The sequence below is a fragment of the Ovis aries genome, chromosome 5 (genome assembly GCF_016772045.2).
Source record: "Ovis aries strain OAR_USU_Benz2616 breed Rambouillet chromosome 5, ARS-UI_Ramb_v3.0, whole genome shotgun sequence".
Lineage (NCBI taxonomy): Eukaryota > Metazoa > Chordata > Mammalia > Artiodactyla > Bovidae > Ovis > Ovis aries.
In genome coordinates, this window is record NC_056058.1 from 92,778,479 (window position 1) to 92,803,698 (window position 25,220).

General features: G+C 49.5%; 2 non-coding genes across 2 annotated transcripts; one reads left to right on the top strand and one right to left on the bottom strand.

The window, feature by feature from the left end:
* Window positions 1–3,762: 3,762 nt before the first annotated feature.
* Window positions 3,763–3,835, bottom strand: TRNAG-CCC (transfer RNA glycine (anticodon CCC)). Its single transcript has one exon. It is a non-coding gene; the product is annotated as a tRNA-Gly (tRNA).
* Window positions 3,836–16,590: 12,755 nt separating this feature from the next.
* LOC114115040 (U6 spliceosomal RNA) lies at window positions 16,591–16,701 on the top strand. Its single transcript, XR_003589544.1, has one exon. It is a non-coding gene; the product is annotated as a U6 spliceosomal RNA (small nuclear RNA).
* Window positions 16,702–25,220: the final 8,519 nt, after the last annotated feature.

The following is a 25,220-nucleotide window of genomic DNA, read 5'->3' on the forward strand; positions in this document are numbered from 1 at the left end:
ATTGTTCTTTTTTCACTCCTTTTCTGTGAGCTTCCTGTGAGCAGGGAAAGGGCTTTCATCCCCATGATACCGGAGCCCAGATGCACGCTGGTCTTTATCCACCTACCAGTGCACCCACCCCTTGGTTGCTGTTTAGTCCCTCAGTCGTGTCTGACTCTGTGACCCCATGGATGCAGCATGCTGGGCCTCCCTGACCGTCACTATCTCTCAGAGTTTGTTCAAACTCATGTCCATTGAGTCGGTGATGCCATCTAACCATCTCATCCTCTGTCGTCCCCTTCTCCTCCTGCCTTCCATCTTTCCCAGCATCAGGGTCTCTTCCAAGGAATCAGCTCTTCACATCAGGTGGCCAAAGTACTGGAGCTTCAGCTTCAGCATCAGTCCTTCCAATGAACATTCAGAACTGATTTCCTTTAGGATGGACTGGTTGGATCTCCTTGCAGTCCAAGGGACTCTCAAGAGTCTTCTCCAACACCACAGGTCAAAAGCATCAATTCTTCAGTGCTCAGGCTTCTTTATGGTTCCACTCTCACATCCATACATAACTACTGGAAAAGCCATAACTTTAACTGTCCTGACTTTTGTCAACAAAATGATGTCTCCACTTTTCAGTATGCTATCAAGGTTTGTCATAGCTTTGCTTCCAAGGAGCAAGCATGTTTTTATTTCATGGCTGCAATCACTGTCTTCAGTGATTTTGGAGCCTAGGGAAATAAAATCTGTCACTATTTCCCTTGTTTCCTCATCTATTTGCCATGAAATGGTGGGACTGGATGCCGTGATCTTAGTTTTTTGAATGTTGAGTTTTAAACCAGCTTTTTCACTCTCCTGCAAGCATTTATTAAACAGCTACTCTGGGCCAGACACAAAGATCCCATGCAGCCCCAGCCCTTAGGACTTTTTAGCCTTGTGGTGGAGGGGAGGGCGGGGGTATACAGACATAGCAAGTAAACCCAGTGTTGAGAGTATTCTACATGGTATAATAGAAATCTGTATGGGCATTAGGGTAACCAAAAGAGAGTGGTTATTCTTGCCTGGAGGGTGCTTAGGGAAAGGTTAACGAAAATGAGCTAGGCTAAATCTTGAGAGAGATGCTTTCGAGTCTTCAGGGTAGGGGAGTGCACTTCAGGCAGAGGCAACAGGAAATGCCAGGACGACACAAAGGGCACTTGCTGTTGAGTGTAGTCACGTGTGGATGGAGCATGAGGGATTTGAGGTGGAGAGTAGGAGAGAGATAGCTGGTGAGCGTGTGGATCGTGGGTGTCTTTTACCAAGCTGAAGAGTAAGGACTTTACACAGAGGAATGAGGAGCCTAACAGGAGTATTTCAAGCACAAGTAGATTTGCAGTTCGGTGTTCAGTGAGATCAGCACATTGTGACATCTCTCTCGTAACACAGTGAGTGGCAAAACACAGCTTGACCACAGGAGTGGTGGGGCTGCTTTAAAGCAGACAAACCTTTAGAATCCTTCAAGGCTCACCCTGGGACCTGTCCTGGCTTCCACAAGCCTTGCAGTTTGCAGAGGGGCAGCTCAGAAGGTGATGAGCCGCCAGGGTTCTGAGCTGCTCTCAAGACTTCCTAGACTCATCGCGGCTGCAGTTGGCCCTGTCTGTCTGTATGCAGCTCTAAGGGTTTGGCTGAATGAGCCACATTGCCAGCAGCTCTTTCCAACCTCAGATGCATGAAGACCCTGGTTGGTGGCTGTGCCTGTTTTCAGAGTCTGATCTTGTCTGATGCTCTTTCTCTCTCTGGATCTCTCTAGATCTGACCACAGAGGACCAGTGTGACTCTCATTGTAGACTCTTACTCCCATTTGACCACAGAGGATTCTGGCTGACTCTAACCGTGGTCCTTTTCATACTGTTCATGGGGTTCTCAAGGCAAGAATACGGAAGTGGTTGGCCATTCCCTTCCTCAGTGGACCGCGTTTTGTCAAAACTCTCCACCATGACCCGTCCGTCTTGGATGGCCCTACATGGCATAGCTCATAGTTTCCTTGAGTTAGACAAGGCTGTGGTCCACATGGGCTTCCCTGGCGGCTCAGAGGTTAAAGCATCTGCCTGCAGTGTGGGAGACCTAGGTTCAATCCCTGGGTCGGGAAGATCCCCTGGAGAAGAAAATGGCAACCCACTCCAGAATTCTTGCCTGGAGAATCCCATGGTCAGAGGAGCTTGGTGGGCTACAGTCCGTGGGGTCAGACATGTGATCAGTTTGGTTAGTTTTCTGTGATTATGGTTTTCAATCTGTCTGCCCTCTGACGGAGAAGGATAAGAGGCTTATGGAAGCTTCCTGATGGGAGAGGCTGACTGAGGGGAAAACTAGGTCTTGTTCTGATGGGTGGGGCCATGTTCAGTAAATCTTTAATCCAATTTTCTGTTGATGGGCGGGACTGTGTTCCCTCCCTGTTTTTTGACCTGAGGCCAAACTATGGTGGAGGTAAGGAAGATAATGGTGACCTCCTTCAAAAGGTCCCTGCAGTTTCTGCTACACTCACTGCCCCCGACCCTGCAGCAGGCCACTGTGGAAACGCCAATACTTTGGAGCTAAAAATCCAATACTTTGGCCACCTGATGAGAAGAATCGACTCCTTAGAAAAGACCCTAATGCTGGGAAAGATTGAAGGCTGGAGAAGGGGACGACAGAGGATGAGATGGTTGGATAGTACCACTGACTCGATGGACATGAGTTTGAGTAAACTCCAGGAGTTGGTGATGGGCAGGGAGGCCTGGTGTGCTGTGGTCCATGGGGTCACAAAGAGTCAGACACCGCTGAGCGACTGAACTGAACTGTGGTCCTTCACCTTCCACCTCTAGGGGGCGCTGCTTAGTACTGAACTCAGAAACACGGCAGCTCCCATTAACTATAGACCTACTGTGCGCTAGGCTCAGTGCTAGGAGCTTTACATACAGTACTTCTCAACCTCACAGCGACTTTGAAAGGTAGATACTTGGAACCCCAAACCGACTAGAAGTTCAGCCATGGTCAGTAGTGGCTGCTCTCTCCAGCAGGCTCCACCACATACTCGAAAAGTTTCTCTGAAAAGTTGCCACCTTTTCTGAGATCCGGACTCAGTTTGGTATAATAGCACATCACCCACTAATACTGGTGCCCTCAGGGTCCCTAGTCCCTCTGAACTTTCTTACTGTCATTTGAGCTCAAGATTGTATTCTTCCACTTTTCCAGATGTTTCACCATAGGCAGTTCTTACTTTTTCTACTGATTCACGGGAGGGCTTTTTCTCCTCTCCTTAAGCAGATCACATCAGGCAAATCTAACTGAGCTATTTATTAGATATCTGTTTATCAGGGGAAGCAGGAAGGAAGTGGCATGTTTCTCTCTCATCTCAGCTCCTGGTGCTAAAGTCGCATATCTCACAGGGTGTCTGACCTGTCTCCTGAGGGATGGGTGTGCTGGAGGAAAGATGGAGGGTTAAGGACTCCCCTTGTGCTGTGAATCCTTGGATTCCCTCTAAGGGGTTCCAGGATACTTGGAGAGAAAGCACATAGATTTAGACTTCAGAGCATCATATAAACAAGCAGAACATAATACCCTAGTTTTTTTTTTTACAGCCCCAGCCTCTAATTAGGTTTAGCTGTTTGGATGTTTTAGATACAAAGTAAGGAAATACCCAGTTTAAACTGGTTTTCTTCTCTCTTTTTTCAAAATATTTCTTTATTCATTGCTGGGTCTTCGTTATGGCTCGCGGGATCATCAGTCTTAGTTGTGGCACATGAACTCTTAGTTGCTTCCTGTGGGATCTAGTTTCCTGACCAGGGATCAAACCTGGGCCCCCTGCGTTGGGAGCACAGAGTCTTTGCCCCTGGACCACCAGGGAAGTCCCTGAACTGGTTTTCATTAGAGGGCTTTGGTTTTCTTGGCTATCAGTTAGTTGGAGGTAGGAAGCTGGCTCAGAGGCTCAGGGGTCCAGGGCCCTGGGCGGGTGTTTCTGAGATTCTCCTGGTCCTCCCCTCATGACTGCAGGTTGGCTGTAGCTGGTGCAAGCATCCGTCCTCACGTAACTGTGATCAAAGGTAGGAGGAAGAGGGTGGCCCAGGCAGGGGTGGGCCAGGCGGGGGTGACACGGGCAGGGCATCCCCCCTCCACCCGCCCCTGCCCCCAGCACCCTTCCCTCTGTCTGCAGTGCTGCAGGTGGTTCACTGCCCACCCCAGGGCAGCGGCTCTCTTCCCCAAGTGTGCCGGCGTGTGCTTGATACCTGGGCTCTCTGGGCCAGCACGAGGAGACAGCGCACCGGTGGGTCATCGATCCGCCTTTCTCCGTCCCATGTGGACTCTGACTTTATTGTCTTCCACTCCCTTTCACCATCGAGAGCACGGCTCCTCGTTTCACTGGTGCCTCCTTCCCAAGGTAGCTGCACCAGAGGCGAAGGGATCTTCGGGACTGATCCATCACTCCTGTATGGGATGCCTTGGGCTGCAAGGAACAGACACCCCAACTCAGACTGGCTTAAATAATAATTTAAAACAATCAGACTTCCTTGGAGGTCCAGTGGTGAAGAGTATGCCTGCCAATGCAGGGGACACCGGTTCAGTTCCTGGTCTGGGAAGATTTCCAGGTGCCACGGAGCAACTAAGCCTGTGCACCACAACTGCTGAAGCTGGCACCCCATAAAGCCTGTGTGTCACAGCAAGAGAAGCCACTGCAATGAGAAGCCTGTGCGTCACAACTAGAGAGTGGCCCGTGGCAACTGGATAAAGCCTGTGCACAATAGTGAGATGCCCCCCAAAATTAATTAATTTTAAAAATTAAAAATAATATTCAAAACAATAAAAGTCTGCAAGTAGCGCAGCTTTGGAGCTGGCACAGTTGAGTGGCTTTGGCTCCACTCACCTGCCCTTGTGCACGTGATGGCTTCACCCTCAGCCTGGCAGTGGAGTCCCTCATCTCTGTGAACAAGTGTCCAGAGGAAGTGAGAAAACTTCTCATGTCTGAAGTTTTCCTACACCTCACTGGGTGTTGGTCCAGACTGCCCCCCAGGCTCATTCCTGACCCATGGATAGACACAAGGAATGGAATGATCTCTGTGCCTCTCCAAAGACATCCATCTTGAAGACTCAGGCCCTTACCTGGAGTGGAGATGGTTTAGCCTCTCCTGAGGGAAGGGGCTGTGTTGGGGAGGACTGGACTCCTGGGCAAAGCTGGGAGGAGGAAGGAGAACACGCGTGTCAGGGAGGCAACCACAGCATTCACTACCAGCTCCCAGGACAAACCTCTTGGGAGCAGAGAGCCACCAACAGGGACTTCATCTTGTTTCAGCAAATGAAGCTGAAAACCCTGAAATAAAGGATGACAGCTTCTGCTATTGAATAGATGGTTTTAACCACTTCTTTCCAGTAGTCATGTATGGATGTGAGAGTTGGACTATAAAGAAAGCTGAGCACTGAACAACTGATGCTTTTGAATTGTGGTGTTGGAGAAGACTCTTGAGAGTCCCTTGGACTGCAAGGAGATCCAACCAGTCCATCCTAAAGGAGCTCAATCCCGAGTGTTCATCGGAAGGACTGATGCTGAAGCTGAAACTCCAATACTTTGGCCACCTGATGTGAAGAGCTGACTCATTGGAAAAGACCCTGATGCTGGGAAAGACTGAAGGCAGAAGAAGGGGATGATAGAGGATGAGATGGCTGGATGGCATCACCGAGTCAATGGACACGGGTTTGAGTGAACACCGGGAGCTGGTGATGGACAGGGAGGCCTGGCGTGCTGTGGTTCATGGGGTCGCAAAGAGTCAGACATGACTGAGCGACTGAACTGAACTGAACCGAACCACTTCTTTGATACCTGCCTTCTGAGCCTAAATGTTCTCAACAGTTTGAGATCTGCCGTTTCCTCCTTTCTGAAGGCAGATTGTCAGGATGATATTTATCTGATAAATATCCCCTCCACAGTAGATGTACTACTTGCAGATCGAAAGCAGCCCCAGGCAGGTTTGGAGGCCATCCAAGGCTCTCCAGCTGGGAAGGGAGAGGCTTGGGAGTCAAGCCCAGGTGTGTCTGAGTCCAAAGCAGATGCTCTGTGCTCCACCCAGCACAGCCCACAGTCTTAGAGGGAGGCCAGCACCTCCCCGAGCCCTGTTGCGTGCTGGCATCCCCACCAGGGCATTTCTCTGCTGTATTTTTGCAGCCTGCCCTTGAGCCCCTCCACGGAACAGGCAGGCATTGGAGTCAACGAAAGGAGTGCCCAGTATCTCCCTTGGAGGGTGGAACCTCTCCTGCCAGTGAGTGCCCACCTCCACCCCAGACACAACTTTCAAGTAAGACAGAACATTTTATAGATTATAGAGCCAGGACAAGGAGGAAAACGGCACGTGTGTTTGAGGACATCATGGGAGAGACAGTCACAGCCTTGCTGGTGAAAGAGAAAATAGTGGTTCCAAGTGGGAGTGAAGATAAAATCACAATGCAGGGCTTTTCTGAAAGCACGCCTGAGCATATTCTGCTCTCACACGGGACAGTGATGCGTCTCCCCGCTAATGGCGTCATCCAAGCGCCAATTCCCCCCTTGAAGCTCAGCTTGACTCTACGAAGCTGATAAAAGCCCAGAAAGCTTAACTGAACTCACTGTAGGACGCAGATTTGACTTTCATTCCTGTTATCATCTAAGTTCTAGTCTAACTTTTATCTGGATACCTTTTTTTGTTGACACATATCCACTCCTGTGAATGGTCTACAAGCTGGTTGTTTTTCTTGCTAATTCCCCTGATGTCAGTACAAAAGAAAGCATTGGTGAGTGCTCAACTTGAATATCCATCCAGAGGCACTAATTTCGTAATAATATATGGCAATATGATGGAAGACTTAGGAAATTTTTTTTTAAAAAAGAGGCAGACCCGTGTGAACTGGTATGGGACAGACTCTTGTTAAGACACAGCAAGATGACTGCAGTTTGCTACCTTTTATCTAAAAAAAAAAACAACAACAACCTTTGTTTTTTCACTGGAATCAGGAGGCCAGAGCTGGGGGTGAAGAAGGGCAAATACTGCATTTTCTGTAGAAAACTGTCAACAGCTGGCGAGCCTTCCTTTTCGGGGCTTGCCGAACGATGATGGAACTGACCCTGTGATCATCAGCCCTCTGTCCCCACCACCTTTCCCCACCCTGGTTGGCCCAGAAAAGCATATTGGTGTTTTTCCTTTTCTCCCCCAAGCCAAATGAGAAGGGCTCCAAGAGAAACATTCTGAAAGATTGGCATGCCCCTGCAAAAGGGAGATGGGTAGCTCACTTGCCAATTGGACAGGCACTCAGATTGTCAGTACCTGGGTCTGCCCTGTGCTACTACCCGGGAGGGTGAAGAGCCTCGGGAGAGATGGGAGATGCGTGAGTTTCCCATGGGACCAATGTGCATCAGGGAAGGTGACAGCGTGGATCTGGTCATAGTAGCGGCAGGAGCCTGAGGACATTAGTAGAAGTCAGCCTGCAGCTGGCTCTGCCTCACTGGGGAGACTGTGTTTCTGTTCTTCAGAAACCCTCTCTGAAGAACTTACCTGGGTGCCCCAAGTGAAAGTGAAGTCGCTCACTCGTGTCTGACTCTTTGCGACTCCATGGACTGTAGCCCACCAGGCTTCTCTGTCCATGGGATTTCCCAGGCCAGAATACTGGAGTGGGTTGCCATTTCCTTCTCCGGGAGATCTTCCCCACCCAGGGATCGAACCCAGGTCTCCTGCATTGCAGGCAAACGCTTTACCCTCTGAGCCACCTGGGAGGCCCTGGGAGCCAGCCACTCAGGGGGCATGGCTGAGTGCCAGTGTTGGCCAGGATGCTGTGACCATTCACAGGGAGAGGGCCACAATGTAAGCAGCTAAGAGACATTTGCCTTTCTTCCCTGTTGCCCCTCTCAGTCCTCAGCCTTGAAAAAGGAGGGGGAGAGAGATATCATTGAGCCGATCATGTGCCCGCTCCAAGGGGCGGAGCGAAGGAGCAGATATGGAGGTCCCTCCCAGCCAGCAGTGGAGGTGGGCTTGGAGCTGATATGAGATTGGAATTTTAAACTAGAGTAACTAAAGGTGAACAGAAAGCTATGGGGTCTGTTCATCTTCTGCCCACCCTGTAGAGAAGGGAGATTGGACAGAGTACAGCAATAAGTCAGCAGTAAGTGAAAAGTAAAACACTCCAGGTTAGCTTTCTGCAGCATCGTATATTTAAACGTATATAGACTGTCTCTCAGTCATGTCCAACTCTTTGTGACCACATGGACTGTAGCCCACCAGGCTCCTCCATTCATGGGGATTTTCCAGGCCAGAATACTGGAGTGGGTGCCACTTCCTCCTCCAGACTATCTCTGGGCTTCTCAGCACGATAGTAAAGAATCAGCCTGCTAATGCAGCAGATGCAGGTTTGATCCCTGGTACAGGAAGACCCCCTAGAGAAGGAAACAGCAGCCCACTCCAGTATTCTCACCTGGAGAATCCCATGGACAGAGGAGCCTGGTGGGCTACACTCCACGGGGTCACAAAGAGTCAGACACGACTGAGTGCGCCCGCACAGAGTGTCTCTAGAGGGACACACAAAAAATGGTGAGCAGAGACTGACACTGGGGGCAAGTGGACAGAAAAGTTGGCCTGTTTCTCCTCTTTAAGGGATCAGGTCCACACTGAGGCACAAAAGCCAAATTCCTTTCTGCCCCGGCAGGGACAGGGTGCAGGGCTGGTGGGGGCTACTCTGCACCCAGCTTGTTCCTGAGAAGCAGAAGAGGTGAGGATGAGCCTGCATGCTCACACACAAGCCACGTGCTGGAAGCCAGGGACAGAGAGTGTCTGCAGGGCACAAGCCCTCCATCCGCGCGTCCTGCACCTGGAGGAGTCTCTCACCCACACCCTGGATCATGAGGACATTCCAGAAGGCTTGGAACCTGGCCTCAGTCTTCTCCTTAAATGGATCTCCTGCAAATGCTTGTCCAGAAAACCTCACCACGTGCAAGAATGAGTCATCAAAAAGGAGCCATCACGAGATCTGTGTACAGATGATGCCAGAAGAAAAGTCTGGAAGCCGGAAGAGAGGAAATGTCCACAGAGCATTACAAAGAGTACAAATGAGGACTTCCCATGTGGTATTGTTGGTAAAAATGACAACTACCACCCTAAATCCTGGGAACAACCTGAACACTCATGAGTGGTTTTTTAGTTGCTAAGTCATCTCCGACTCTTTGCAACCCCATGGACTGTATGTAGCCAAGCTCCTCTGTCCATGGGATTCTCCAGGCAAGAATACTGGAGTGGGCTGCATTTCCTCCTCTGGGGGATCTTCCCAACCCAGGGATCGAACCTGCGTCTCCTGTATTGCAGGTGGGTTCTTTACTACTGAGCCACCGGAAGACCCTGAAAATGACCCAAACACTCATAAATAAGGAAGTAATTACACAAATCTTGATAATCTATATAAATGACTTGAAAGCCTTAAAAATAGCAAGTTATATATGTATTCCTAAAAAAAGATCTTTAAGATATATAATTTTAAGTGATTTAAATAGGCAATATGAGGACATATGGCAAAATTCTAATAATACAGAATGGTGTTAGTATACAATAAAAGGAAAGTTGCTTCTTCACCCTGAAGTCCCAGCTGCTAAGATCCTCTTACCAAGAACACAGCCACTGTTCCCAGAAACTTGTACCTGGATATATTAATGAACTTTTTCAAAAACTAAGGTCAGAACAGCATGTGATTCTATTTGCATAAAATTTTAAAGTATATATGTATATGCATGTATATAAAATATATCATATATGTAATGCATAATATGTATCTGTATACATACACACTGGAGAAGGAAATGGCAACCCTCCAGTATTCTTGCCTGGAGAATCCCATGGACAGAGGAGCCTGGTGGGCTATAGTCCATGGGGTCACAAAGAGTCAGACGTGACGAAGTGACTAACACCCACACACACATACATACACACAATACAGTATAAAAGCAATATATATTACTTTTTTGAAAAGCAACTCAGGACCCTATTAATCAATCAATCAATTAATTTCTACAGTCATCTTTAGGGACATGACCAGCAGTCAGATGAGGGTAGGGTAACTTTGATCAAGTTGGTAGTATTTTACTTTGAAAATGTTTTCAATTATAAGACACATTCTGCCTGTAAGAGTTTCAAACAATATAAAATTATCTGAAATCACAGTGATCACAGGTGGCCGTTTGAGGCCGACCGGACAGAAACATAGGATGCTGGCCAAGAACCAGGAAGGACTGGTGGCACTCAAGGCCCGGGGCAGAAGTGCGGTGGTAAAGCTGCGGGAGGGGGTGTCTAAGCTGACCCTGGCGACACGGGCCTCCTGGAGTGCAGTTCGGTCTCATGCTGCAGGGGGCTGACCTCTATGAACAGGCTAGAGTGGGGATGATGGGCATGACTTCGGACTTAGGACCTCCAGGGCACTGCGGTTCTACCTTGCTCTCTCCTGGATCCGTCGCTGTGCCTACAGCCACGCTGTGAGTCCTCCTCAGGCCGTTCCACGTACAAGTCCGGGTGGGGCACAGACCTGGTGGTCCAGTCCGCAGCCGTGAAGTGAGCCGTCTGGGGGGCGCGTCTGGCAGCCGTGCTTCAGAGAGCCGCGGCTTCAGCCAGCACCTCGACTGGAGCCTCGTGAAGGCCCGGGCAGCCAATTGTCCATGGACTCCACACCCTCACACGCTGCGTGGGAATGATAAATGTCTGTGGTCACAGGCAGATACATTTGGGGCAATTTGCTGTGCTGCGATGGAGATCCGGTAAGCAGGCCTAGGCACCCAGGGCTCACCCCGCAGGCAGCAGGGAGGGGCGGGCGACGGGGCTTGATGTCTTCTCCCGCACTGTTTGAAGGCGGGGGTCGGGCTTCTGTTCAAGAGCTCCGTCAACGTAGGGTGTGATCAGCTTTCAGCCTAAAGGTCTTCAGAGCTGACCTGTGGGAAGGCGTGGGGCGGTTTGGGGCGTGCGTGCTTGCGTGTGTGTGTGTGTGTGTACAATGTGCATGTATGTTAATCAGCACTGAGCCCTTTTGCCTTCCACAAAGCAAAACAAGGGCCTATTGTCTATGTCCTTTGCCCCCAGTGTGACTATGAATCCTACTTTAGTTATGAGATCTTTTCAGTTTTCTTTTTCTCAGTAGATTTTTTAAGATTTTTTAAACTTTAGTTTAAAGTTTATCAAAAATAATTGAGAGGAAAGTGCAGATTTACCGTATACCCGCTGCCGCCGCACAGACAGAGCCTCCTCCGTTATCACCTCCCCACCACCCCCCCCCGGGGTTTGTTATCCTTGTTACAACCGATGAACCTACACTGACACATCATTGTCACCCCAAAGCTCGTAGTTAACATTAGGGTTCTCTCTTGGTGTCATGGGCTTCCCTGGGTAGCCAGCTGGTAAAGAATCCTCCTGCGATCAGGAAACCCTGGTTCGATTCCTGGGTCGGGAAGATCCGCTAGAGAAGAGGACAGGCTACCCAGTCCAGTATCCTTGGGTTATGCCTTCTACAGGGTTGAACAAACGTAGAATGACATATATCTATCCATCAGAGTCGTTTCACTGCCCTCAAACTCCTCAGTGCTCTGCTTCTTCATTTCTCTCTCCCAAGCAGGAGCTTTTTACTCCATGTCATACCATCTTCACTGAATCTTTCCCATCTGCATGTATCACTTCCATGTTTCAGTTCAGTTCAGTTCAGTTGCTCTGTCATGTACGACTCTTTGTGACCCCTGGACTGCAGCACTCCAGGCCTCCCTGCATCACCAACTCCTGGAGTTTACTCAAACTCATGTCCATCGAGTCGGTGCCATCCAACCATCTCATCCTCTGTCATCCCCTTCTCCTCCCGCCTTCAATCTTTCCCCAGCATCAGGGTCTTTTCCAATGAGTTAGCTCTTCACATCAGGTGGCCAAAGTATTGGAGTTCCAGCATCATCCTTCCAATGAATATTCAAGACTGATGTCCTTTAGGATGGACTGCTTGGGTCTCCTTTCAGTCCAAGGGACTCTCAAGAGTCTTCTCCAACACCACAATTCAAAAGCATCAACTCTTCAGTGCTCAGCTTTCTTTATAGTCCAACTCTCACATTCATACATCACCATTGGAAACACCACAGCCTTGACTAGATGGACCTTTGTTGGCAAAGTAATGTCTCTGCTTTTTAATATGCTGTCTGGGTTGGTCATAAGTTTTCTTCCAAAGATTAAGTATCTTTTAATTTCATGACTGCAGTCACCATTTGCACAAAAGTATCTGCATAAAAGTATCATTTTTATGTTTAATTTTTTACTTATTTAAAGCAGTATTGGGCATTAGGAAGTGGAGAAAAGCAGTATAGAATAAGTTTAAAGAGCTTTGGCAGGACAGAGGGAAGTGAGGAAGACAGGGAAATAGCTTAAGGAAACAGCAGGGGAGAGAAAAAGTATCTTTAATGATGGAGCATTGAGTACTTTTCTTGTTTTTCCAATTGAAGGAGGAAAATATAGTGAGAGAGTAGACAGAGCTGAGGGTAGGGGACAGAGGGCCAATAGTAGGGACACGTCTTTAGGGGAATGCTGGTCCAGGTTGGGGGGTTGGTTCTGAGGCTGGCCAGCGGGTGGGGGTGGGGGTGGTTGGGCAAGGCAGGGGCAGCTGTGAGAAGCCCAAGGGAGACTCCAGGCTCCAGCCGACATGTGGCTGAGATAGCAGACTGTGGTCTCCAGGCTGGAGAGGAGGCAAGTGAAGCCAGGAAAAGATGGTGAAAGAACAGAGTGGGGAGGGGTTGATGTCAAAATGAAGATGAAAAACTAGCTCAGTGGCAAGGATTGAAAAACAGTAATTTTTTTTTTTTTAAGTTATGCTCAGTAACAGGAAAGTCAGGCTCATCAGCAAGTATTCTGGATGTTTGACTGCATGACTAAATGTGAGCAGCAATGTCGGAAATACTGAAATGAGCTATAAAAGCTTTAAAAAGCAGTTTCAAGCCTTTCTTGGGAAACATAGCTTTCCTTTGGTTAACATCACACTACAGGTAACCTTGGTCTGTTTAGCCAGGGAGGCAGCACTGGAGGAAAACCATCAGGAGCCAGTTAGCTACCGATGCATCAACACGTTCATCGCTTCAGATTACCAGCTGTCCACCACCTGCCTCTCACGGAGGTGGGAGCTCTATTCACGCACAGCTGGCTCTGAGAAAAACTCCTTACACGTGAGCTGAGATGCTAAAGGAAAGGAATCACTCAGGGCCACGGCACCGTGAGTGGGAATAGGCAGCTTGTCCCACCTGGAGACAGGCGCTGGGCACATATATATGGAGTTGTCATTTGGAATAACTTGTCCAAAGTGCTTAAGGTAAGACTAAAAGAAGCTGAAACTGGAAGATAAAGACATGAGCTGACAGAAACCGTTGGACAGCATTCCCAGAGTGGTGGGAGATGAATCGAGAGATGCCAGCGTCTTAGCCATTCCTCGTTCTGGAAGCTTCCTTTCCGTTTCTTTCTATGCCGCCTCCTTTCATGATTCCTCCATAGGCATGGAGTTCCGTTCAAGATAGAAAAATGTTCTTCAATGGACTTCTGATTAATAAATTTCCCTCCAAATGCTGGAAGAGGATGCAGTTGTTCATAATAAAAGTATATCTGTCTATCTCTCTGTGCTAAGGTTTCTAGGGTCTAAAAATTAAGGTGCAAGAACTTCCCTGGTGCTCCAGTGGCCAAGACTCTGCCTTCCAATGCATGGGGTGTGAATTCAACCCTTGGTTGGAGAACAAAGATCCCACATTCCACACAATGTGGCCAAAAATTAAAACAAATGAGTAAAACTTGTTAAAAATCAAAGTGGACAACCATGTCTAATAGGACGATCTCCTTTGTTTTCTTTTTCCCCTCCGTGGTGCTATGCTGTACTAAGTCACCTCAGTCGTGTCCGACTCTTTGCGACCCCATGGACTGTACCCTGCCAGGCTCCTCTGTCCGTGGAATTCTCCAGGCAAGCATACTGGAGTGGGTTGCCATTTCTTTCTCCAGTTTATGAAACCAAAGTTTTGCACCATTTCTACAGCTCTCAAAGGCATCAGTTTCAGCAGCATGCTTGGATATCACTCAGACTTCCATGGTGTTATCCGAAACCACAAGCCACTTACTCTGCCTTCCAAGGTTGGGGGTGGGGGGCGAGTCTCCTTTGCATGAAAATAAAGATGTAGGGTATGCGCTTGTGCTGTATGTGTGTGTTTATATAATATATTTGTATATGAATGAGATGGACCTTTATATCCCAACATGAGTGTTTCCCAATGAAAAACACTTATTTTAAAAGTTACAAAATAATACCTAAATCTTAATATCTAAATCTAAATCCACGTGTGCATGGATCCATATACTGTTTGTGGTGTAACTGTCCAGAAAGAAGGCTGGAAAGCCGTACAGGAAGCTGTGGGCAGTGTGGCCTCTGAGCGGGAAAGTTGGGGGAACCATGTTGGTTTTCAGCTTTGCTCTGTAGACTTCTGTATTGTTGGAAACTGGTACCATAAGGATGCATTTGTGTAAGAAGAAAAAAAAAGAGGGACTTCCCTGGTGACCCAGGGCTAAGACTCCATGCTCCCAATGCAGGGGGCCTGGCTGGGTTCCATTCCTGGTCAGGGAACTAAATCCCTTATGCCACAGCTAAGAGACCTGGCATGACCAAATAAACAAAAATAAATATTTTTTAAAAAGACCAAAAATGAAAATGATGTGTTCAAATCTTGATGCTCTGGTGGGAAATGAGAGAATCAGAGGGTGGTGACCCAGACGTGAAATGACATATCCCAGTGACTAAGCAGAGCTTTGCTGGGAGCTGCCCGACAGAGGGACATGAGAGAGGGAACAGGGCTTAGAGGGCCCAGGCCCCTCACTTCTGCAGGTTTGGGGGCCACCAGAGAGCTGAGAGCAGACTGAGCTTGAAAGTTCATCTCTGAATGGCATGACCTGTCAGTAGCGCCAGGGCAGCGGCAAGGGGCCTTTTAAAGGTCGCTGGGGAGTAATTTCTCGACACTTCTCAGAAGATGCAATTGTAGGGCTTCCCCTTTGGCTTCCGAGTTACTAAAACACAGCAGTGTCTGTGGAGAAGATGGACCGTCCCCCTGCGACTGGCCATGTCTGGGTGCTCCGGCCGGAGGCGGCCCCATGACTCTGGGACATGGGCCAGACAGGGACACGCGTAGGGACAGGCGGTCTCCTTATGAATGGAAACAGCAGGTGATCAGAAACCGTGGGGATCTTCTGAGAATGAAGCTATCACCCCAAAGGAAGGCGCATGGGAATCTCAGCTCAGAGACCCAGCCTTCGAGGTCCTCCTTTTGCTCATGGGGAGCAAAGTAACGGGGTTCCTGAGACCTTCAGGTGCCCAGCACACTGAGAACAGGTGGGGCTCATGAGTCAGTCATCTGAACCCCTGCCCTCCCACCAGATTTCAGGGAAAAGGTGTTTTCCCCAGCACGAAAGTTAGAAATCACTGATGCAGAAGATGCCCATGAAGGAGGCCAGAGGGGCACCTAACTACAGGACTGGCCTGTCCATTTGTGATAGGAGTGATGGGGCCGCCGTGAGTGATATCTCTGTTCTCAGCTGACCTGACTCGCCTGGAGCCCTTGCTAGGGCTTCAGGGCTCCTGGAGTCACCTGCCCATTGTCTCGGGGTCAGGAAATTGTCCTTGAACTCCCAGCCAGTGAGACAGGTGATGGAAGGGAAGAGAGATGAGGGGCTTGTCTCCCTCCATGGATGAAGGATGTGCATTCAGACCCTGCCTTCTGGGCAGAAGGGCTTACAGCGAGGCCACGAAAACCCTGGACCCCTAATCTGCAGCTTCCCCAGGGCCTGCTGTGGCCTTGTTCTCCCGCATTGACCGGGGCAAAGGGCCTCAGCTGTTACTGGCAGTGCCAGCCACACCCCTCTCTAATGCTCAATAAAGGGTGACTGGGAGCCCCACCTCCAACATCCAGGATACCAAGGGAGACTCAGGAGGAGGAAGGCTCCCAACCCAAGAAGGGGGCCCCTGGCATTGCTGTGTGTTGGTCTGGAGTCTGTGGAGCATGAAGACTCTGAGCACACACAGAGAGGTTTACCTGAGGACCCATGATGGAGAGATGGAGACTGGGGCTGGTAAACCATCTCACGGCCCTGGGGGGATGTGCAGCCCAGGTTTGTATGTGATGAGTTTTCTTTCAACCTGTCTACACAGGAGATGTACCCAGCAGCTTTAAAAACATATGCCTGAATTCCACCCCCTAGACCTGCTGAATCAGAACCCCTGGGGTTCATGCTCCCACCAAAGACCTTCCTTCCTTTGTCCTTTTCCTTGTGGAAGGCTAGAGGGCTTTGGAGTTGGGTTTTTCTCTTCCCCCGGGTCAGGTAGGCTCTGATAAAACCCCAGCCTGTTAGACCATAGTTAGATAGTTAACTCTTGAGAACAGATCTTGTTAAGATGCTTTGGCATCTTTCTGGGGAAGCTTACCTCTCCTGTGAGGGGCTATTTTACTGAAAAGTTACTCTCCTGTGGCATGAAACTGGGTCTCCATTATGCTGGCTAAGAAGTGCCCTTGCTTCCCTTTGGAAATATTCCCATGTACACACGGGAGCTATTTTCCCTTAAAAAGCACAAAGATTGTGCTTACTTCAGCAACGCAAATATACTAAAATTGGAACAAGACAGGGAAGATTAGCATGGCCCCTGCTCAAGGATGACAGGCAAATTCGTGAAGCATTAGGTATTTTTTTTAGCTTCTTTTGTAACCCACTTTTCCTTCATGTTTTGCTTCAGAGAAGCCAGACCAAGTAAAATATAATATCAAGGTCATTTTTTAAAAAAAGCTGAGAGATTTGTTGAGAGGAGGATGCGGCAGATTTGCAGGCTGAGGATTCCTGTGTGGAGTTTTCCCCTGCCCTCCTCACGGGAACAATGCTCAGGCCGTCGTGTTCTGAGTTCCCAGATCCTTGCCTCGCGTGGAGAAGTGGCCAGTGTCCAACCGTTTTCTGCTTTAGAATGCAGACATGGGTTTTGAAATATAAGGAGGCACTGGAGAGTGAGGGGGCGGGACTGGGCTTTGAGGGCAGGAAGTGGGCGTGGCCTGGCTCCCTGGCTCGGTGCGGTGGGTCCTCGGTAGCAGGGACCCCTGTTGCCCCTCGCCATCTGCATGTCGACTGTGATACACCCGGGCTAAATCAGGTGAAGGAGGCCGTGGACACCTGGGGGTGAGGACCTGGGGGCCCGGCTCCTGGCTTTTAAACTTTTTCTTTTGTATTGGGGTTTAGCCGATTAACAGTGCGGCAATCCTTTCAGGTGAGCAGCGAAGGAACTCAGCCCATCCACGTACACGTATCCATGGACTCTGAGAGTCCCTTGGACGGCAAGGAGATCCAACCAGTCATCCTCAAGGAAATCAGTCCTGAATATTCATTGGAAGGACCGATGCTGAAACTCCAATACTTTGGCCACCTGATGCAAAGAACTGACTCATTGGAAAAGACCCTGATGCTGGGAAAGATTGAAGGCGGGAGGATTAGGGGACGACAGAGGATGAGATGGTTGGATGGCATCACCGACTCGATGGACATGAGTTTGAGTAAACTCTAGGAGTCGGTGATGGACAGGGAGTCCTGGTGTGCTGCAGTCCATGGTGTCGCAAAGAATCGGACATGACTGAGCGGCTGAACTGAACTGAATTCTCGCCCAAACTCCCCTCCCATCCAGGCTGCCACATAACATTGAGCAGAGTCCCCTGGGCTGTACAGTGGGCCCTTGTTGCTTACCCATTTTAGATATAGCGGTGTGTAGATTTGTGGGATCCTTGCGCTATAGGGTGATGGAGTGATTCCCACCACTCGCAGCTTTGTTGGTAGATCGTTGAGGAAGGGCGTTTCACCCAGTGGCTTTAAAGGAGGGGGTAGGATTGAGTTTGGTGCCTGGATACAGAAGAACAGTGCCTGAGCAGGTCCAGCAAAGCTGGAGGTGTGATGGGGAGCCCGGCAGAGGAGAACCCCACAGCAGGTTAAAGAGGGACGTGAGGACCGGAAACCTCCGCGGTTTGCTGTGGGGTGTGCATTCGGAGTCCTCCGCCGCCGCTCCAGGACACCTTGTGTGAAGCCGCACCTGGTTCCTGATGCTTCTGGGCGGCTGCCTTCTCCTCCCCCTCCTTCCTCTTAGATATGTTATTTATTTCTTTTGGCCCTGCTGGGTTTTCATCACTGCGTGGGCTGTTCTCTAGTCTCGTGAAGCGGGGGCTGCTCTGTCCCTGCGGTGCGTGGTCTTATCCTCGTGGTGGCTTCTCTTGCTGCAGCTTGCGGGCCCTAGGTCCTCCTGGGCATCAGTGGCTGTGGTTCCCGGACTCTCGAGAGCACAGGCTCAATAGTTGCGGCTCATGGGCTTAGTTGCCCTGGAGCGTGTGGGATTCTTCCCTGACCAGGGATCGAACCCGTGTCTCCTGCCTTGGCAGGCAGATTCTTTACCACTGACCCACCAGGGAAGCTCTTAGAAATGTTTTAAGGTAACTCTGGGTCACTGTTCCCGAAGGTCGTACAAAGAGACACTTCCTCTTGTTCCTGGCCTCCAGTTCTTCTCTCTGAATGCAGCCACAATTCCCTGGTTCCCTGGTTCTTGCTGGAGGAGATGGTTGTGTACTATTTTCTCTGAAACAGTAGCATATCTTCTGGCAGTTCTGCCCTTGTTGTGGTCACAGAAGCATTTATCCAGAGTGTATGGAGCTCCAAGGCGTCTTTATAATGCTACTTTGTATTCCATTTTTTGAGTGGACTGTGATACATTTAACCGGTTTCCTGGGTTTGGGGTTGGTTCAGTCTAGCAGGACTGCTACAATGACTCTCTTTGTCCTTGGAGCCTATTCTTTCAGAGAACTCGGGGCTCTCAGAGTGATCCAGAGCCCACAGTTGCAGAGACAGCCACAGGGGACTCAGAGGCGTGAAGTCAGAGGACCAAGAGAGATTAAGTGCCAGGGAATGTTAATATCGGAGAACCTTGGGGCTTCTCCCCACTGGGAACTGGAGATTTAAGGGATCCTGAAGAGATCCACCAGAGAATTCCCTGGTGCCGCTAGTGGTAAATAATCACCCGTCAGTGCAGAAGACATGAGATGTGGGCTCGATCCCTGGGTCAGGAAGATTCCCTGGAGGACGGCACAGCAACCCACTCCAGTATTCTTGTCTGGAAAATCTCATGGACAGAGGAGCTTGGCGGGCTATAGTCCCTAGGGTCACAGAGTCACACGACCGAGCAACTTAGCACACACGCCTACAAAGATCTCGAGGGCTGATCATTCAGTTTCTCTCTTCTTTGCCTCCCAGTAATCCCTTGACTACCCTGATCCATAATGTGCCTGCAGTGGAGTCTTGAGAAGGAAAGCTCACCTTTACAGTCCCCTGCACCATTTATTCATAGGCCCTCCAGAAAATCTGATTTTATTGAATCTATCTTATTATTATTGGGGAACAAAACTATAGCATCTGCTTCACTGTTGCTGTTTTTCTTCCCCTGAATCTTCCAGTGGAGAGCTGCAGTCCTGGCAGACACCTGCCATTTATTTCTGGGGATCAGCAGAGGGTGTTTCACAGGCACTTAGTCATAAGCCCTTTCAGCTGATGCTCGATGTCCCTGGTACTCTGCACTTTCTTTCTGATGCTGGCTCCATCTCTTGGGGTCCTGCTGCTGTTTGCCTGGGCTGAGCAGGGTTCCATACTTCTGACATTGCTTCTGACATCACTTCTGACAGCTCTGAGCTGTGAGCCTTGCTCATGTCCTGTAAGTCCCTGCCATGTCACTCTCCCACACAGGCAAGCACAGGAATTGTTCAAGTTCAGGTGTGGCTTCATCTTCCACAACTGGCTCCACATTCAAGGATTATGAAACCTGGTACCTCACCCCTTCATGACCTAAAAAACCAAATGGAAATTCCCCTGGGAGGAAGAAGTAGGGGTGGCTGTTGTGTAGACACCTGCCGAGTCTCTTAATAGTTGAACATTAAGGTGAGCAGTCAGCTGACGCCACCTTAATGGACTTAATGGATGATGCAACTCAGTGGACTGAAAGGGCCTCAATCTGACACAGTAATGCACCTAGCTATTGTTACTCATCCTTGATAAGTCCATCCATTGTGCAGGAAAAAAAAATTAGGAAGAAAGGTTTACCTCAAAGAAAGGAGAAAGGGAATTATGCAATCTTTCCTTCTCACCTAGTGGAGTTCTATGGCAAACTCGCAGAAACACCAGGACTGACTTTGGTTATGCTGGAATTTTCCAGCGTGCCGTAAGGACCAGCAGTCACTCTGATTGGTTGGAGCCCATGCCATCTAAGATGTTAAGTATTTTAAATAGGTCTGGGTGTGTATTCTGAAAATCTGATTCAATATTACACAATAATTTTATATATGGAAAACGAAAAAGGATTTCTTTTGTGAGTCAAACTATGGGAACTGACTTTTGGCAAAATCCTTTTGTGGGCCACATGGGAAAATGCAAAAGATGGAATGGAGGGAAGGGACCAGTGGGGACCAAACCAGAATTTGGGGCAGTGGTCGTGTGAATTTTTCACTTGTCTGAGGGGCATGTGGATGAGGAAAAGTTTGAGAAACACTCAACTACATAAAATAGAGGTGATGGAGGTGATTCGGATTAGGTACCAGTTGGGGTAATGTATGAAGAAAATCTATAATAACCTTCCCTGTGTATGTTGGCTGTGAGTACGCATCGTTAGGCATCAAGCCTGAAGGCACCCAGGCCTGTGGTCATTGAAGTGCCCGTGGCAGCCTGTGTCCCTGTGGGGCCTGAGCATTCTTCCTGGACGCCTGTTTGTTCTCGTCATTCTGTGCCTTTGGGCCTCCGTGCTGGGAAAGCACTTCCTGAAGCAGAGGTCCACGGGGAACCAGTGTGTAGAGGTTGAGAGCAGGACTTCAGGGTCAAGACGATCTACTTGCAAATCCCTCAGACCAGGTGGATTCAGGCAAGGGACTTCATGTCTCCAGCTCGAAGTTTCCTCTTTGCTGGACGGTGTTAGATGGGATGGTGTTGGAACCACCCTCAGAGGGGAGATGAGGATCACACGAGATGTTATCCTGCAGTATTTTCCACGGTGCCTGGCCCAGATAAGTGTTCTCGCAGCAAGTGGTAGCTGCTACTGCTAATACACAGGATAGATACTGATTCTCAGGGAGAGATACTACCAGTCTGACTTCATGCCGGAAAGAGGAGGCAGAAATGTCAGGAAGGCACAGGAAAAGGTGATGGCCTTTTGGAACCAGGAAAAGATGATGACCAGGAATAAAGACTGTAAGAAAACTGTAAGACTTTTGAATTTTGAAGTTCTCCCAGTCCTCAGTTCTAACAAAGAATAGAATCTGTTTCCTGGTTTTCAAGAACATCAGAGGTAGCTAGAAAGACAAGTCTGCCCTCTGTTCTAGGCCAGGCCAAATTTGGGAGCAGAGAAACTTCCAGGAAAAAGACAGAAAAATGAAAAAGCTGGTATCCTGGGGCCTGCAGGAATGCAGAAAAAGTAGCTGATAACCAAACAAGACTCAAAATATGGCTCTAGGGGCTTGGCTGGCCTGTGGTGCTTCCTGATACAGTGGCTCCTGGAAGCCAGTTTACCCAGGAACACTCCCTGCCTGTGCTGGGTCCGAGTTTGTGGCTTACTTGAAATAAACATTTACTTAGTGAACATATCAGTGAACAGGCAAGCTAGCTTTGCGAGCAGTCTCTGTTATTTAGCTGCTCTCCAGCCCACCAGAGGCATCTTGTATGCACTGTCTGATCAACACAGACAGCAGCAGAGAACAGCTGAGCCGATGAAGAGGGTGCACAGCTGTGGTTTCTGCCAAGGCAACATCCCTTCTTCCAGCAAAGATTCTGTCTATTCCTTTTGGGGAGCCACCCCTCTCCCTACTCTTGATTTGGGTTTCATCCTTTAAGACTCAGTTCTAGCAGGAGGTGACCTCTGCTAAATTCTTCATCCCAGTGAGGGATGGTCACGTGACACCGCTAACCAAGCAGAACCAAATCATTATGTTTAAGGAGGGACAAATGATCCAAGCCAAGACAAAGAGATGCAACTCCTGGTACCTGGCGTATTGGGACACAGATTCTCTTTTCCTAGAAGACTTTAAGTCTGTATGCCTGCAACTGTTGGCATTTTGCCTTCCCTCCGGGAGAGCCCAAGTGAAGATGGAGCTGGTCAGCATAAAGTGGGCCCTTTGCTGTCCTGAAACTACTATGTGTGTGCATGCTCAGCTGCTCAGTTGTGTCCGACTCTTTGGGACTCTGTGAACTGTAGCCCGCCAGGCTCCTCTGTTCATGGGATTTTCCAGGGGGTTGCCTTTCCTTTTACTGATGATTCAGTTACTTTGCTGGTTCTAGGGATGTACTTTGGGGTTTAGTCAGTTATGTGCATTGCATCTGAGGTTCCATGTCTTTGTTTCTGGAAAGAGAACAAATTGTGTCTCCTAATTGAACCTGAGAGGCAAAATACAAACTGTCTAGTTTTACATGGTTCGACAAATGTGCTTTTATAACCTGTGGGTCAGATGAGATGTGGTCCTTTCTGGTCCCCGCACGGACACTCTGTCCTCCCTTCTGCAGTGTGTCCGGAGTATCCCCCACTGCTTGTGGCTCCGGGAAGGTCCCCAGTGAGCTTCAGTGCCCTCATCTGTAAAATGAGCAGCTTGGACTAGATCAGTGGTTCCAAGTTAGAGGAAAAAGCAGGGGGGTGCTTTGTTCAAAGCTTGTACAGAACCCTACCAGCTGGAGCTGCTGGGGCTGGGGTGGGAGTGGGGTGCTGGGGCTCCTCCTTTCCTGGCCTCCAGGGTGCCTCCCTGGGTGCCTCCCCCAGCCCCTAGGACTCTGAAAGAAAGTGAAAGTGAAGTCACTCAGTTGTGTCTGACTCATTGCGACCCCGTGGACTGTAGCCCACCAGGCTTCTCTGTCCATGGGATTCTCCAGGCAAGAGTACTTGAGTGGGTTGCCATTTCCTTCTCCAGGGGATCTTCCCAACCCAGGGATTGAACCCGGGTCTCCCGCACTCAGGCAGATGCTTTACCCTCTGAGCCACTAGGACTCTAAGGGGCCAATAAAATGCCCACATGTTTACCAAGGCCCTGTACTGCACTGTGCTCAGCCGCTCAGTCGTGTCCGACTCTGTGCAACCCCACAGACTGTAGCCTACCACGCTCCTCTGTCCATGGGAACGTTCCAGGCAAGAATACTGGAGTGGGTTACCATGCCCTCCTCCTCTCCAAGGCCCGATCTCCCTCCAGACATTTCAGCTCTCTTCACTCCCAGTGCCACCTCTGTTGTGAAAGCTTTTCAGTGCCCTGGCCCACACAGATTGCTTCTTTCTTTGTGGCCCTGTCACATTCGTGAGTATATCACACACTCTGGCCTGTGTTTTTAAACTGGCCTGGGTATGGAGATCGGAGAAGGCGATGGCACCCCACTCCAGTACTCTTGCCTGGAAAATCCCATGGACGGAGGAGCCTGATGGGCTGCAGTTCATGGGGTCGCTAAGAGTCGGGCACGACTGAGCGACTTCACTTTCACTTTTCACTTTCATGCATTGGAGAAGGAAATGGCAACCCACTCCAGTGTTCTTGCTTGGAGAATCCCAGGGACGGGGGAGCCTGGTGGGCTGCCGTCTATGGGGTCTCACAGAGTCAGACACGACTGAAGCGACTTAGCAGCAGAAGGTATGGAGACCTGTTTTCCTTGAAGTGACTCAGCAGTCACTTGGGAAGCTGAATGTTCTGAAAGAATTCCAGGGATGGGGACAGAAGCTTCGTTCAGGCTGTGGCAGGCTGCCCTCACCACAGGGCACATATCTGGGCAGAGCAGAGCTACAGCAGACCTCCATATAAGGGTTTCCCTCATAGTTCAGTCAGTAAAAAGCTCTGCCTGCAATGCAGGAGACCCGGCTTCAATCCCTTGATCGGGAAGATCCCCTGGAGAAGGAAACGGCAACCCACTCCAGTATTCTTGCCTGGAGAATCCCATGGATGGAGGAGCCTGGCGGGCTATGGCCCATAGAGTTGCAAAGAGTTGGTCACGAATGAGCGACTAAGCTCGCGCACGCACACACACACACACACACACACACACACGGCCCACGTGTGGGTCCTCCCGCTCTAGACCTCGCCCTAGTGCACGCATCAGCCTGGCTGTGGTGGCGGGAAGGTCTGGAGGAGATCTGTGTGAGCTGGGTCGTGGCCTCACCTTTCAGCATCACTGGGCCAGCCCCTGAGATAGGGGAATAAGTCACTTCCCATCCCCCACCCGACCCCATGTTGGCTTGGTCATTTCCTTACCACTGCCTTCCCGAATAGAGCGGTTTACGGTTGTCAGCCTCACTCTGGGTCCTGTGTAAACTGAGAAACATTCCATGCAATGTGATTTCATTTCCCATCTTGCCTAAGCTCGGGCTGGGGAACTGAAACCAGTTTCCGAGGCTCATAGAGACATCGTGGTTGGAGCGCCACCTAGTGGCAGCACAGAATAGTGCTTGTGAGGAATCTTGCGGAAGGGTGGGTGGTGAGATTAAAGAGCACTCTCTATTTGATCTCCACAAAAGATTTCATTGAAAATATGCTTTAAGGCAGAGTTATCCTGAACGTAATTTTTAGCCTTTAAAAAATGATTCCAAAGACATGTCTGCATCACCATAATGAATACTTATTATTACGTGAAAGTCGCTCAGTCATGTCCGACCCTTTGTGACCTCATGGATTATACAGTCCATGGAATTCTCCAGGCCAGAAAACAGGATTGGGTAGCCGTTCCGTTCTCCAGAGTAATCTTCCCACCCAGAGATCGAACCCAGGTCTCCCGCATTGCAGATGGATTCTTTACCAGCTGAGCCACCAGGGACTAGTGGTACTTATTATTATGCTGCTGCTAATTGTGTCCGACTCTGTGCTACCCCACAGACAGCAGCCCACCAGGCTCCCCCGTCCCTGGGAGTCTCCAGGCAAGAACACTGGAGTGGGTTGCCATTTCCTTCTCCAATGCATGAAAGTGAAAAGTGAAAGTGAAGCTGCTCTGACTTTTAGCGACCCCATGAACTGCAGCCCATCAGGCTCCTCTGTCCATGGGATTTTCCAGGCAAGAGTACTGGAGTGGGGTGCCATTGCCATCTCCGACTTATTATTATAGAGTACTGTAAATATATGAGACTGGGAAGAATCTGTATGAAGTTTAACATCCCATTTAAGTTTCTATTTAAAAACATTTGATACATCCAGAAAT